The sequence below is a fragment of the Equus przewalskii genome, chromosome 20 (assembly GCF_037783145.1).
Source record: "Equus przewalskii isolate Varuska chromosome 20, EquPr2, whole genome shotgun sequence".
NCBI lineage: Eukaryota > Metazoa > Chordata > Mammalia > Perissodactyla > Equidae > Equus > Equus przewalskii.
The window spans coordinates 31913547-31925535 of record NC_091850.1 but is presented as its reverse complement, the minus strand read 5'-3'; the positions used below and the strand labels follow the sequence as shown (position 1 = coordinate 31925535).

The following is an 11989-nucleotide window of genomic DNA, read 5'->3' as shown; positions in this document are numbered from 1 at the left end:
CCTTTTTCAAAGGCCAGGCCAGTGGGAGGTTTCAAAGGCAAAGCTAAATATAAATAAATCCTTGTTGGATGAGCCTTACATAATTGAATTGTATTCCACCTACCGTGCTAGTAAAGCCATAGCATTTCCTACAGCTTTGTCAAGGACCTACCATTCTGAGATGTGTTTCCATCCTTAACGATAACTCCTGAGGGATGTTACGATCCCATTCCAACTACCACAGACGTCTCCTCCTTGTTCCTCAGGAGAAAAGTTCCTTTCTCAATGGTGATCTGTTTGTTTACTGACAAACTGTCTAGCTTCAAAACTATAGAGGTTTTTTGTTGTTGTTTACAATAGAAAAATAAACCTATAAAGGCCATTGCAATCTGAACTGAAATTTGAATCTCCGAACAAGAGCTTGGTTTGGAATTAAGATTTAGAAAGATGAGATCGAGGAAATCAGTTCGTTGGCCAATGGGATTTAATGGCTGAAACGAAGGAGATGAAGCACCAGCGTGTGCACTGGCCACTGTGATCCAACCACTGTGCATAGTGTTTTGTCGGGGGGAAAGAAATGAGAGTAACAAAGTGATGTGCTGTAAACAAGGAGGTCCCACCATCTTCTGTTTCTTTCTCTCTCTCTTTTTTTTTTTTTTTTGAGGAAGATTAGCCCTGAGCTAACATCTGCTGCCAAGCCTCCTCTTTTTGCTGAGGAAGACTGGCCCTGAACTAACATCGTGCCCATCTTCCTCCACTTTATAAATGGGACACCTACCACAGCATGGCTTTTGCCAAATGATGCCATGTCTGCATCCGGGATCCAAACCAGTGGACCTGGGGCGCCAAAGCGGAACATGCGCACTTAACTGCTGCGCCACTGGGCTGACCCCCCCTTTTTTTTTTTTTAACAGTGAAGAAATCTTATTTTTATAAGAGAGTTAAGAAGCCACTAAGATACTTCCAGGTATTATCTTCAGTAATGCTCCTTATCTTTTCTTCAGATAATATTCAGCTCCTGTAGCTATCACAAATGCAGCAAATCCCCATGTGAATTCTTTTAATAATGCACCAAAGAAGGAAATATTATTTGCAAAGCCCATGTATCTCCAAGATCCATTGCGGCCAATGGGTCCCTTAGCCCTTGTGCGGCCAGCTTCTCCTGAACAGTTTCTAGTAGTCCTCCTTGTATCTTTCATTGTTTATTATCTGGAAGTTCCATTTTACTATGACCATGTTCATGCCGATGTCCATGGGCCATGTCCGATGGCAAACTGACCTCTCAGGACACTTGCTATTCAACTCTTCAGCCAGAGGCACCATTTTCCATTTCTGAGACCCATTACCATGGTCTATTCCCCTTCCTGTCCTGTCCTCCATTAGGCAAGAGCTGGGGGACATGACCACAACACTCCAAAATTGTCCCTTTTGCTCTTCACCTACCCCAGACGAATTATTTTCCTGTGAGTATCTCAGTTAAGTAAGTGTGTATGGGGGGCGGTGTGTGTGTATGTAAGGGATAAAATAATTCATACCAAGCCAGGACTATAACTATATGTATTGGTAACCTTTTTATTTTGAATAATTTCAAATGTAAAGAAATGCTGCCAAAATTACAGAGAACTCTCATATAGCCTTTATCCAGAATAATCTTTTTTTTTACATTTTATCACATTTATTTGATTATCTCTCTCTTTCTTTCCCTCTGTAATTGTTTGTTTTTTCTGAACAATTTGAGGTTATATAGATCATGTCTTTATTATACTCTTAATACTTCATTATATAGTTCCAGAAACAAGTATATTTTCTTGCATAACCACAAAATAGTTATCAAATCAGAACACTTAACCTTGATATATGCTTTTTTCTGCGATCCAGATTTTTTTTTTTTTGGTGGGGAAGATTGGCCCTGAGCTAACATCTGTTGCCAATCTTCCTCTTTTTGCTTGAGGAAGATTGTCACTGAGCTAACATCTGTGCCTAGCTTCCTCTGTTTTGTATGTGGGATGCCACCGCAGCATGGCTTGATGAGCAGTGTGAAAACCCACACTCGGGATCTGAACCCTCGAACCCCAGGCCACTGAAGTGGAGTGTGTGAACTTAACCAATATGTCATTGGGCCAGCCCCTGCTCTACAATCCACATTCCAATTTTGTCAGTTATACCAATAAAATTCCTTATAGCGTTTTTCCCCTCTAGTACAAGCTTCAACCAGGGGTCACATACGCATTAAATTGTCGTGTGTCTTTAATCTTCTTTAATCTGGAACAGTTCCTTACTATGTCTTCGTCTTGCATTACATTCACATGTTTGAAGAACATAAACCAGTTGTTTTGTAGAACGTTCGGTGGGACTTGCCTGGTGCTTCCTCATGACTTGATTCAGGTTACGGGTTCCCTGCAAGAATACCACAGAAGAGATGCTACGTTCTTCTCAGGGCATCATATTTGGAAGCACACCATGTCAATCTGCCTCTTGTTGGTTAATTTTCATCTACTGATCCAGCTGTTGCCTGGTTTCTCCACTGTGTAGTTACTATGTCTCCCTGACAACTAGCAAGCAATTTGTGGAGAGACACTTTAGGATTGAGTAAATATCCCGTTCCTCATCAAACGTTCCCTCCCTAGATTTAGCAATCTCTGTTATTTCTTGCTGAAACCATTCTTTACTATGATGGTTGCAAAATGATGATTTTTCAACTTCACCCGTCCCTCCACACTTATCCATCTATATTTCACTGTAAGGAAGAGATCTCCCTTCCTCAGCCCTATTTGCTTACTTATTTATTTGTTATCAGTATGAATTGATTGATTCCTATTTTATTCAATAAGTTATAATCCTTTACTGTCCTGATTTATTTTTAGCTCAAAAATTATCCTCGACTTGGCCAGTGGGCTCTCCTTCAAACTAGCTACTAGCTCCTGTATCCTTCGGACATACCTCCATCTCTTTTTGTTTGTTTGTTTTTACAGTTCCTTACTTTCTGGTACATCAAGATGCTCTGTGTTCCTGGCTCGTCTGGTGCTTCCCTGCCCCAGCCTTGGACTCTGCCATTCCCTCACGGAGCTCTGATTCTCTTTAAAGACAAAATAGTATTTAGAATGACCTGAAATGACATTGCTTGTGATTGAATTCTGGGTTTTCTGTCAGGTTATTTGGGATTATATTTTTGATTTCTATTTGTTCCAAAATAAAATAGAAACAGTTTTTGACATTTCTTCCAAATATGAAAACAATATATGCTCATTGTGAAAAATTCAGGAAACGTCAAAAAGTTAAGAACATATTAAAAATCACCTGTCGGGACACAACTAAAAATGCAACAAAATTTTATCTTGTAGAAGTTAAAAAAAATCACCGATCATTTTATTACCTAGGGTTAACCAGCATCGAGCTATTAATGGTGGTTATCACTAGGTAACAACATTTCACAGTATAAATGCACCAAGAATAAATATTTCACCAAAATACAATTATTGGATAGTTCCAATTTGTATATATGTATATGTATGTATGTGTGTAAATATATATATATATTTCTTCAGGATGAAGTCCTAGAAATAAAATTGCTGGATTAAAAAGGTATGTATAGGGGTTGGCCCAGTGGCGCAGCCCGGATACAAACCGGTGAACCCCAGGCCGCAGAAGCGGAATGTGTGAACTTAACCGCTGCGCCACTGGGCCAGCCCTGTGGTTTTGATTTATATTTCTCTAATGATTAGTGATGTTGAGCATCTTTTTATATGCTTATTGGCCTTTTGTATTTCTTCTTTAGAAAAATGTTGGTTAATTGGATGAATGAAGGGCTACTTTGAGCGCTCAGATTACCACCTCTTAAAAATAATCCACCTGCTCTGTCTCCAACAGAGCTACCCTGCTGTAAGGATTTTAAGATCTTACGGGATGTGGAAGGTGAAGGCAAAGATAAAAGTTTTCCTTGATTCAAGTATGTAAAATAATTCTGCTATCAAGAGTAAAAATGAGATAACTAGTGTCCTCTCCAGGGATGCAAGGATGGTTCAACATCCACAAATCAATCAACGTGATACACCACATTAGCAAAATGAAGAATAAAAATCACATGATCATCTCAATAGATGCAGAGAAAGCATTTGACAAGATTCAGCATTCATTTATAATAAAAACTCTGAATAAAATAGGTATAGAAGGAAAGCGCCTCAACATAATAACGGCCATATATGACAAACCCACAGCTAACATCATACCCAGTGGGGAAAAACAAAACATTATCCTTCTAAGAATAGGAACAAGACAAGGATCCCCACTTTTATCACTCTTATTCAACATAGTATTGGAAGTCCTAGCCAGAGAAATTAGGCAAGAAAAAGAAATAAAAGGGATCCAAATTGGAAAGGAAAAAATAAAACTGTCACTATTTGCAGATGACATGATTTTATCTATCAAAAATCCTAAAGAATTCACAAAAATACTATTAGAAATAATAAATGAATACAGTACAGTTGCAGGGTACTAAATCAACATGCAAAAGTCAGTTGCATTTTTATATGCTAACAATGAAATAGCAGAAAGAGAAATCAAGAACACAATCCCATTTACAACTGCAACAAAAAGAATAAAATACCTAAGGATAAATTTAACCAAGGAAGTGAAAGACCTGTACACCGAAAACTATAAAACATTGTTGAAAGAAATTGAAAACACAAAGAAATGGAAAGAGATTCCCTGCTCATGGATTGGAAGAATTAACATCGTTAAAATGTCCACACTATCTAAAGCAATCTACAGATTCAGTGCCATCCCAATCAAAGTCCCAAAGACATTTTTCACAGAAATAGAGCAAAAAATCCTAATATTTATACAGAACAGAAAAGACCCCAAAAAGTCAAAGCATTCCCGAGAAAAAAGAACAAAGCTGGAGGCATCACAACCCCTGATTTCAGATTATACCACAAAGCTATGGTAATCAAAACAGCATGATACTAGCAGACAGACAGACACACAGATCAATGGATAGAGTTGAGTGCCCAGAAATAAATACATGCTTTTATGGACAGCTAATTTTTGACAAAGGTGCCAAGAACATACAATGGAGAAAGGAAAGTCTCTTCGATAAGTGGTGCTGGGAAAACTGGACAGCCACATGCAAAAGAACGAAAATAGACCACTGTCTTAAAACCATACAAAAAAATTAGCTCAAGGGGCCAGCCTTGTGGCCGAGTGGTTAAGTTCGTGTGCTCCACTTCAGCCGCCTGGGGTTCACCAGTTAGGATCCTGGGCGCAGACATGGCACTGCTCATCAGGCCATGCTGAGATGGTGTCGCACGTAGCACAACCAGAGACACTCACAACTAGAATATACAACTATGTACTGGGGGAGCGTTGGAGAGAAGAAGAAGGATGAAAAAAAAAAGAAGATTGGCAATAGATGTTAGCTCAGGTGCCAATCTTCAAAAAAAAAATTAACTCAAAATGGATTAAAGACTTGAATATCAGACCTGAAACAATAAAATTCCTAGGAGAAAACATAGGCAGTACACTCTTTGATATCAATCTTAGCAGAATCTTTTTGCATATGTCTCTTCAGGCAAGGGAAACAAAAGAAAAAATAAACAAATGGGACTACATCAAACTAAAAAACTTCCGCACGGCAACAGAAACCATCAACAAAATGAAAAGACAACCCACCAACTGGGAGAAGATATTTGCAAATCATATATCCAATAAGGGGTTAATATCCAAAATATATAAAGAACTCATACAACTCAACAACAAAAAACCAAACCACCCAAATAACGGACAGAGGATATGAACAGACATTTTCCCAAAGGAGATACACAGATGGCCAACAGGCAAATGAAAAGATGTTCAACATCACTAATTATTAGGGAAATGCAAATCAAAACCACAATGAGATATCACCTCACACCGGTCAGAATGGCTATTACTAAAAAGACAAGAAATAACAAGTGTTGGAGAAGATGTGGAGAAAAGGGAACCCTCGTACACTGCTGGTGGGAATGTAAATTGGTGCAGTCACTATGGAAAACAGTATGGAGATTCCTCAAAAAATTAAAAATAGAACTATTGGGGCCAGCCCGGTGGCACAGCAGTTAAGTACGCACCTTCCGCTTCGGCGGCCCGGGGTTCACTGGTTCGGATCCCAGGTGCAGACGTGGCACCGCTTGGCACGCCATGCTGTGGTAGGCATCCAGCATATAAAGTAGAGGAAGATGGGCATGGATGTTAGCTCAGGGCCAGCCTTCCTCAGCAAAGAGAGGAGGATTGGCAGCAGTTAGCTCAGGGTTAATCTTCCTCGGAAAAAAAAAAAGAAAAAGAACTATCATATGATCCAGCTACACAAAAATACTAATTCAAAAAGATATATGCATTCCTATGTTCATTGCAACATTATTCACAATAGCCAAGACTTGGAAACAACCTAAGTGCCCATCAATGGAGGAATGGATAAAGAAGATGTAGTATATATATACACACACACATAATGGAATACTACTCAGCCATTAAAAAAAAGATGAAATCTTGCCACTTGTGACAACATGGATGGACCTTGAGAGTATTATGCTAAGTGAAATAAGTCAGATGGAGAAAGCCAAATGCTGTATGATCTCACTCGTATATGGAAGATAAAGCGACAACATCCACAAACAAACACATAGATACAGAGAATAGATTGGTGGTTACCAGAGGGGAAGGGAAGAGAGCAAAAGGGGTTAAGGGTCACATTTGTACCGTGACAGATGGAAACTAGAGTCTGGTGGAGAACACGATGTAGTCTATACAGAAGTTGAAATATAATGATGTACACCTGAAATTTATATAATATTATAAAAAAAGTTACCTTAAAAAATAACTGATGTGTCAAGTAAAATTTGGAGAATTAATTTTTATTAGCACACAGCTACTTGATTTTGCCCTGCAAGTAGCAGCTACACTTGTGACTAATACTTTTTGCTTTATTTCACAAATGCCAATGTTAGTTCAAGAGAGATTATTGCCGTAAATGAGATCAGTTATTGGGTGGAAATGTGTATTTAGAAATGTTGATGATATTTCAGGGAAATATCCGCTGACCCAGCCTTGAACCAAATCCTTGCATGAGGCCAGTAGGGGTGGCCTCATGAAGAAATGCTAATCTGAGTTTTTTAACCTCATATGTAATGAAAATTTCATGATATAATTTTATGTTTTTTCAAACCATATTTCAACTTGTATGACTAAGTAAAGCTGGCCAGTTTCTTATACAGGATACAAATTTAGGTGTGCAGAGATATAAACTTGTCTATCTATAATTGGACTTAATTTCTATCTAAAGCCTTCCTTCTGCCTTTGTCTGAAAACTTAATCCTGGTTAATTTGGGCTGAAATGTCAATTCAGGATATTCTCAGTCTATGTGGGAGTTTCCCACTTGTTCCCAGAGTTGTATCTAGGCTCCAGGGGAAGATAATCTTAAACCAGATCAAGATGTGACCACGGGGTCCGGCCCGGTGGTGCAGCGGTTAAGAGCGCATGGTCCACTTCTCGGCGGCCCCTTCAGATCCCAGTTCGGATCCCGGGTGGAGACATGGCACCGCCTGGCAAGCCATGCTGTGGGAGGCGTCCCACATATAAAGTAGAGGAAGATGGGCACAGATGTTAGCTCAGGGCTAATCTTCCTCAAAAAAAAAAAAGACGTGACCGTGGGAACAGAAGGTGGCTCCATCCTGGCCTTTGCAACTGTGTGTCTCCTTCCTACACAAGACCCCTCAGATCCCTTGACCCTCTTTCTTAGCTTCCCCAGACCTCTCTTGAGGGTACATGTCTTAGTCCATTTGGGTTGATATAACAGAGATATTTACGAACAACAGAAATCTATTTCTCACAGTTCTGGAGGCTGGGAAATCCAAGATTAAGGCGCCAGCAGATTCAGCGTCTGGTTCTGGGTTTCACAGCAGTCTTCTCGCTGTGTCCTCACATGGTGGAAGTGGGGAGGGAGCTCTCTTTGGTCTCTTTTATAAGGGAACCAATCTCAATCATGAGGGCTCCACCCTCATGACCTAATCACCCCCAAAGGCCCCCACTCCCAATAACATCACAGTGGGGATTAGGATTTCAACAGATGAATATAGACAAACAGTACACAGCAGCATGGGAACTATCTTGCTCTTCTCCTCTGCCACTCCAGACTCCTTCGGGCCTCTCTTCCCATTTGGTCCACTCTACCAGCCCCTCGATGGGCTTGGGGAGTTCTATGAAACGTCCTCTTCCCAGGGCTACAGACAGGGAGGGACATTGGTCCCCTCTACTTTCAGATTCCCCAAATCAGTGTTGTGGGAGTGGGGTCCTAACGTTCTTCTGCACACATTCAAGGAACTCAAGAACTAGGGGTAGGGAGCAGGCTGCTGGACTCCAGCCTTGCTCTCCGCTGACTCTTTCCAACCAGAGGATCTTTAGTCAAGAGTGGTTGGGGTGGGAATGCATGTGTGTGCCCCGAATTCTTCAGAGCCCTGCTTTTGCTACTTGCAATGGCCTTTTTGATGCTGTAGGAATAAAGCATTGCACGGAGAAAAACACACATCCATTAATTGTTTAAAGTAGTAGCCACCATATTTTTCCAACAGTTTGAATCAGACAAAACACAGCTTATATCCTGTAGAAACTGTTGGGTCATAGTCTGCCCGGCATTTAGAGGGGGAGCATTTCCTTCAGTAACTTTCACATCACGGTGCAACGTTCCTGGGGCATATACTGCAAACTGGTTCGCTCAGAGCCCTCTCCAGCCTCCTCCTAGCATGCAAATGCTGTTATTGCACTAACTATATGCTACACACCATTTGAATTGCTTTATACTTATTAACTCACGCCATCCTCATAAAATCCCCGTGAGGTAGATACCACTATCATCCCCATTCTCCAGACTGAGAAACTGAGGTAAAGAGAGATTAAATGACTCTCAAAGTCACAGAGCTAGTAACTCATGGAGCCACAAATGGAACCTATGCAGTTTGGGTTCATAATCTGTACTATTGATCACTACATTATGCTACCATGGATCAAAAACAACTATGTTAGCTGAAAATGGGGAAATCCATTGTCCTAAATGTTCAGTGATTTAGATTCATAAGTATTTACTTAATTTTAGTGACCAAAAAAATCAGAACTTGTAGTGCACACCCATTTCCTAAAAACAGAGCCTTGTTCCCAAAAGCATCATCCAAAAGTGAAAATATATAACAGTTTTTATTAGGAAATCCTTGGTGATCTGCTAATCAGATGGTGGCAAAATTACTTACACCAGCTTGGTAGTCACAGCTCTCTTAGAAAGATCTGCCAGCTCTTGTGAGGTGTTTCCTCGTGAAATTTCTCTTTTAGCTTGTGCACCTAGAATGTCTCCAGCTCAGCAGCAAGTAGCCTTTATGTCATGAAATTTATGACATGTTCTCAACACAACGTAGCTTGGACTGAGTGTATTAGCCAACTATTGCTTCCTAACGAATTATCCCCAAATTTAGTAGCTTAAAACAACAAAATTTTTAAAGTTATTTCATAGCTCCGGTAGGTCAGGAATCTGGGCATGGCTTGGCTGGGTCCTCCGGCTCAGGGTCTCTTACAAGACTGCAGTCAGGGTTTCTAGTGGGGCTGTAGTCACCTCAGTGTTCAACAGGGGGAAGAGCTGATCCAAGATCACTCATGTGGCTGTTGGCTGACCTCAGGTGCTCAGTGGCTCTTAGTCAAAGATGTCAGTTTCTTGCCATGTGGACCTCTCCATAGGACAGCTCATAAAATGGCAGGTTGCTTTCCCCAAACCAAGGCCTCCAAATGTGAGAAAAGGAGAGAGAGAGAGAGATGTAAGTCACAATCTTTTATAATCTAATCACTTTTGCCATACCCTAGTTGTTAAAAGAGAGTCACTAAGTCCAGCTCATACTGCAGGAGAGAAGATTAACAAGGATGTGACCACTGGGAGCCATTTTAGAGCCTGCCTGCCATACTGCCCATTAGTGTTCTTATCATCCTGCCATTAGATGGATTAGGCCATGCGATATGGCCAAACTAGTCAAACCAGTCCTGACAATTCATACTTCAAGCACACCCTGTATCTTTCCACTAATACAATGGTGTGCATATTTTTAAACAAATATATAATGGGGTGGGGGTGGGGAACCTTTTACAGCAATCTCGTTTGGATGTGTTCAGGTATTTAGACTCCCAGATCAACGATGTAACATTTGGAGGCAGGAGGCTCCGCTCCCTCAGAACATGCCTATCTCCTCTCCAGTATGTCCTTGAAAGCTCTTTGCCCTACCCACGCTCTACTGAATGTCAATGAGTTCGAACTAATTATGCAGGACAAGACTCAAAGTTTCCCCATGAGTGCCTGGGTCTAGGAAATGCAGCTGCATAGAGTACCAATGCCACGGACTGTCAGGTTTGCTATACTTTCAAGACTCTGTTCTGAATAGTCTGAGGGACACAAGCACAGATGTAGAGAGGACTTAAGAAGGATGGGTGGTTTGGCAGGGGAGAAGAAATGCAATGGACAAGAAGTTCCGACAGATGCTCTGCGAAACCCCCGGGGGGAGTTTAGCAAGTCATGTCACCCCTCTAGGCTTGAGTTTATCCTCTCTAAAATGACAGAGTTGAAGCAGATAATCTACATTTTATGGGTTAATGACTAGTAGAAAGAATTTCTGAGATAGCTAGTAGAGAATGAGTTTAAGCTGTTTGAAAATGAAAGGGATAAGTCAGCGCTGATTTATGAGTTACTGAAAAGAATTTATGAGATTTAAAAAATAACATATCCTTTTTTCTAATTTTAATAAAATGCTATATTGTTGTGAAGATTATTGCTTTGTAAATACAGAGCTCCTTTCCTTCTGGAAACAACTGCCTAGTATTCTTCTCTTCAGTCTCTCCCCCCCGCCCCAACCCCGGGCTACACACACACACACACTCCATCCACATGATTACCACAGAGGGGACCATGTTAGTGCACCGTGATTCTGCCCCGTCTGCAGGTGAGTGGTCCAGGGTGGCGCACTTATCCGAGCTGGGACACTTTCAATCCTTACCTGGAAAGTTGGATCTAGAAACAGGTGAATTCTAGTCTTTCTCAAGAATCCCAGGACCATAAACTATGAAGTCAGGGGCTTTCAAGGACCATATTTTCTCTCACTCAGACCAGAGAAAATTGGTCCAGAGAGAAAGTAGGGAGGAAACGAAGCAGACACACTGAGAAAAAGCCACTGAGATGGAGAAAGAACACAGGCTGTATTTGCATTTCTGCTTCCAGTAATTGCTGAGGTCTGGCTGCTTTCCTGTCATTGCGTTCCTGAGATAGAACAGGATCCTCATGATACCTTGCCCCTTTGGGTAAAGTGTATTTGACTTGGGTTTCTGTCCCTGGCAACCAAAGAGGGGAAAACCTAACTAATTCACAAGTTCATTATAGAAACAAATGTCAAATTTTTTAAAAGATAACGAAAACAGAAAATGACCAATAATTCTACTACTTTGAGAGAATTTCTCCTAACATTTTGGAATATTTTTCCTGCCACTTTTCTATGCATCTACGTAAATGAAATTAGATTTCTTTTTTTTGAGGAAGATTAGCCCTGAGTCAAGTACTGCCAATCCTCCTCTTTTTGCTGAGGAAGACTGGCCCTGAGCTAACATCGTGCCCATCTTCCTCTACTTTATATGTGGGATGCGTACCACAGCATGGCTTGCCAAGCAGTGCCATGTCTGCACCCAAGGTCTGAACCAGCAAACCCCAGGCCGCCAAAGCGGAATGTGTGCACTTAACCGCTGCGCCACCAGGCCGGCCCCAAAATTAGAATTTTGACAGGAGTTTTAAATTCATGCTTTTTTCACTTAAGGATTATATTGTGGGCATTTTCTTGCGTCAATATATTTTTCAAAAATATCATTTTCATGACGCTATGACAATTTCACGTTCATGAGATTTTAATAAATATATTCATGTGGTATGAGTGCAAAGAAGAATTCAGTTTGATTTGATCCATTTCT

The 11989-nt window shown here is 40.8% G+C and overlaps 1 pseudogene; it reads right to left on the bottom strand.

The window, feature by feature from the left end:
• Positions 1–955: 955 nt before the first annotated feature.
• LOC103562173 (NADH dehydrogenase [ubiquinone] 1 beta subcomplex subunit 3 pseudogene) lies at positions 956–1240 on the bottom strand (annotated as a pseudogene).
• Between the last annotated feature and the right edge of the window lie 10749 nt (positions 1241–11989).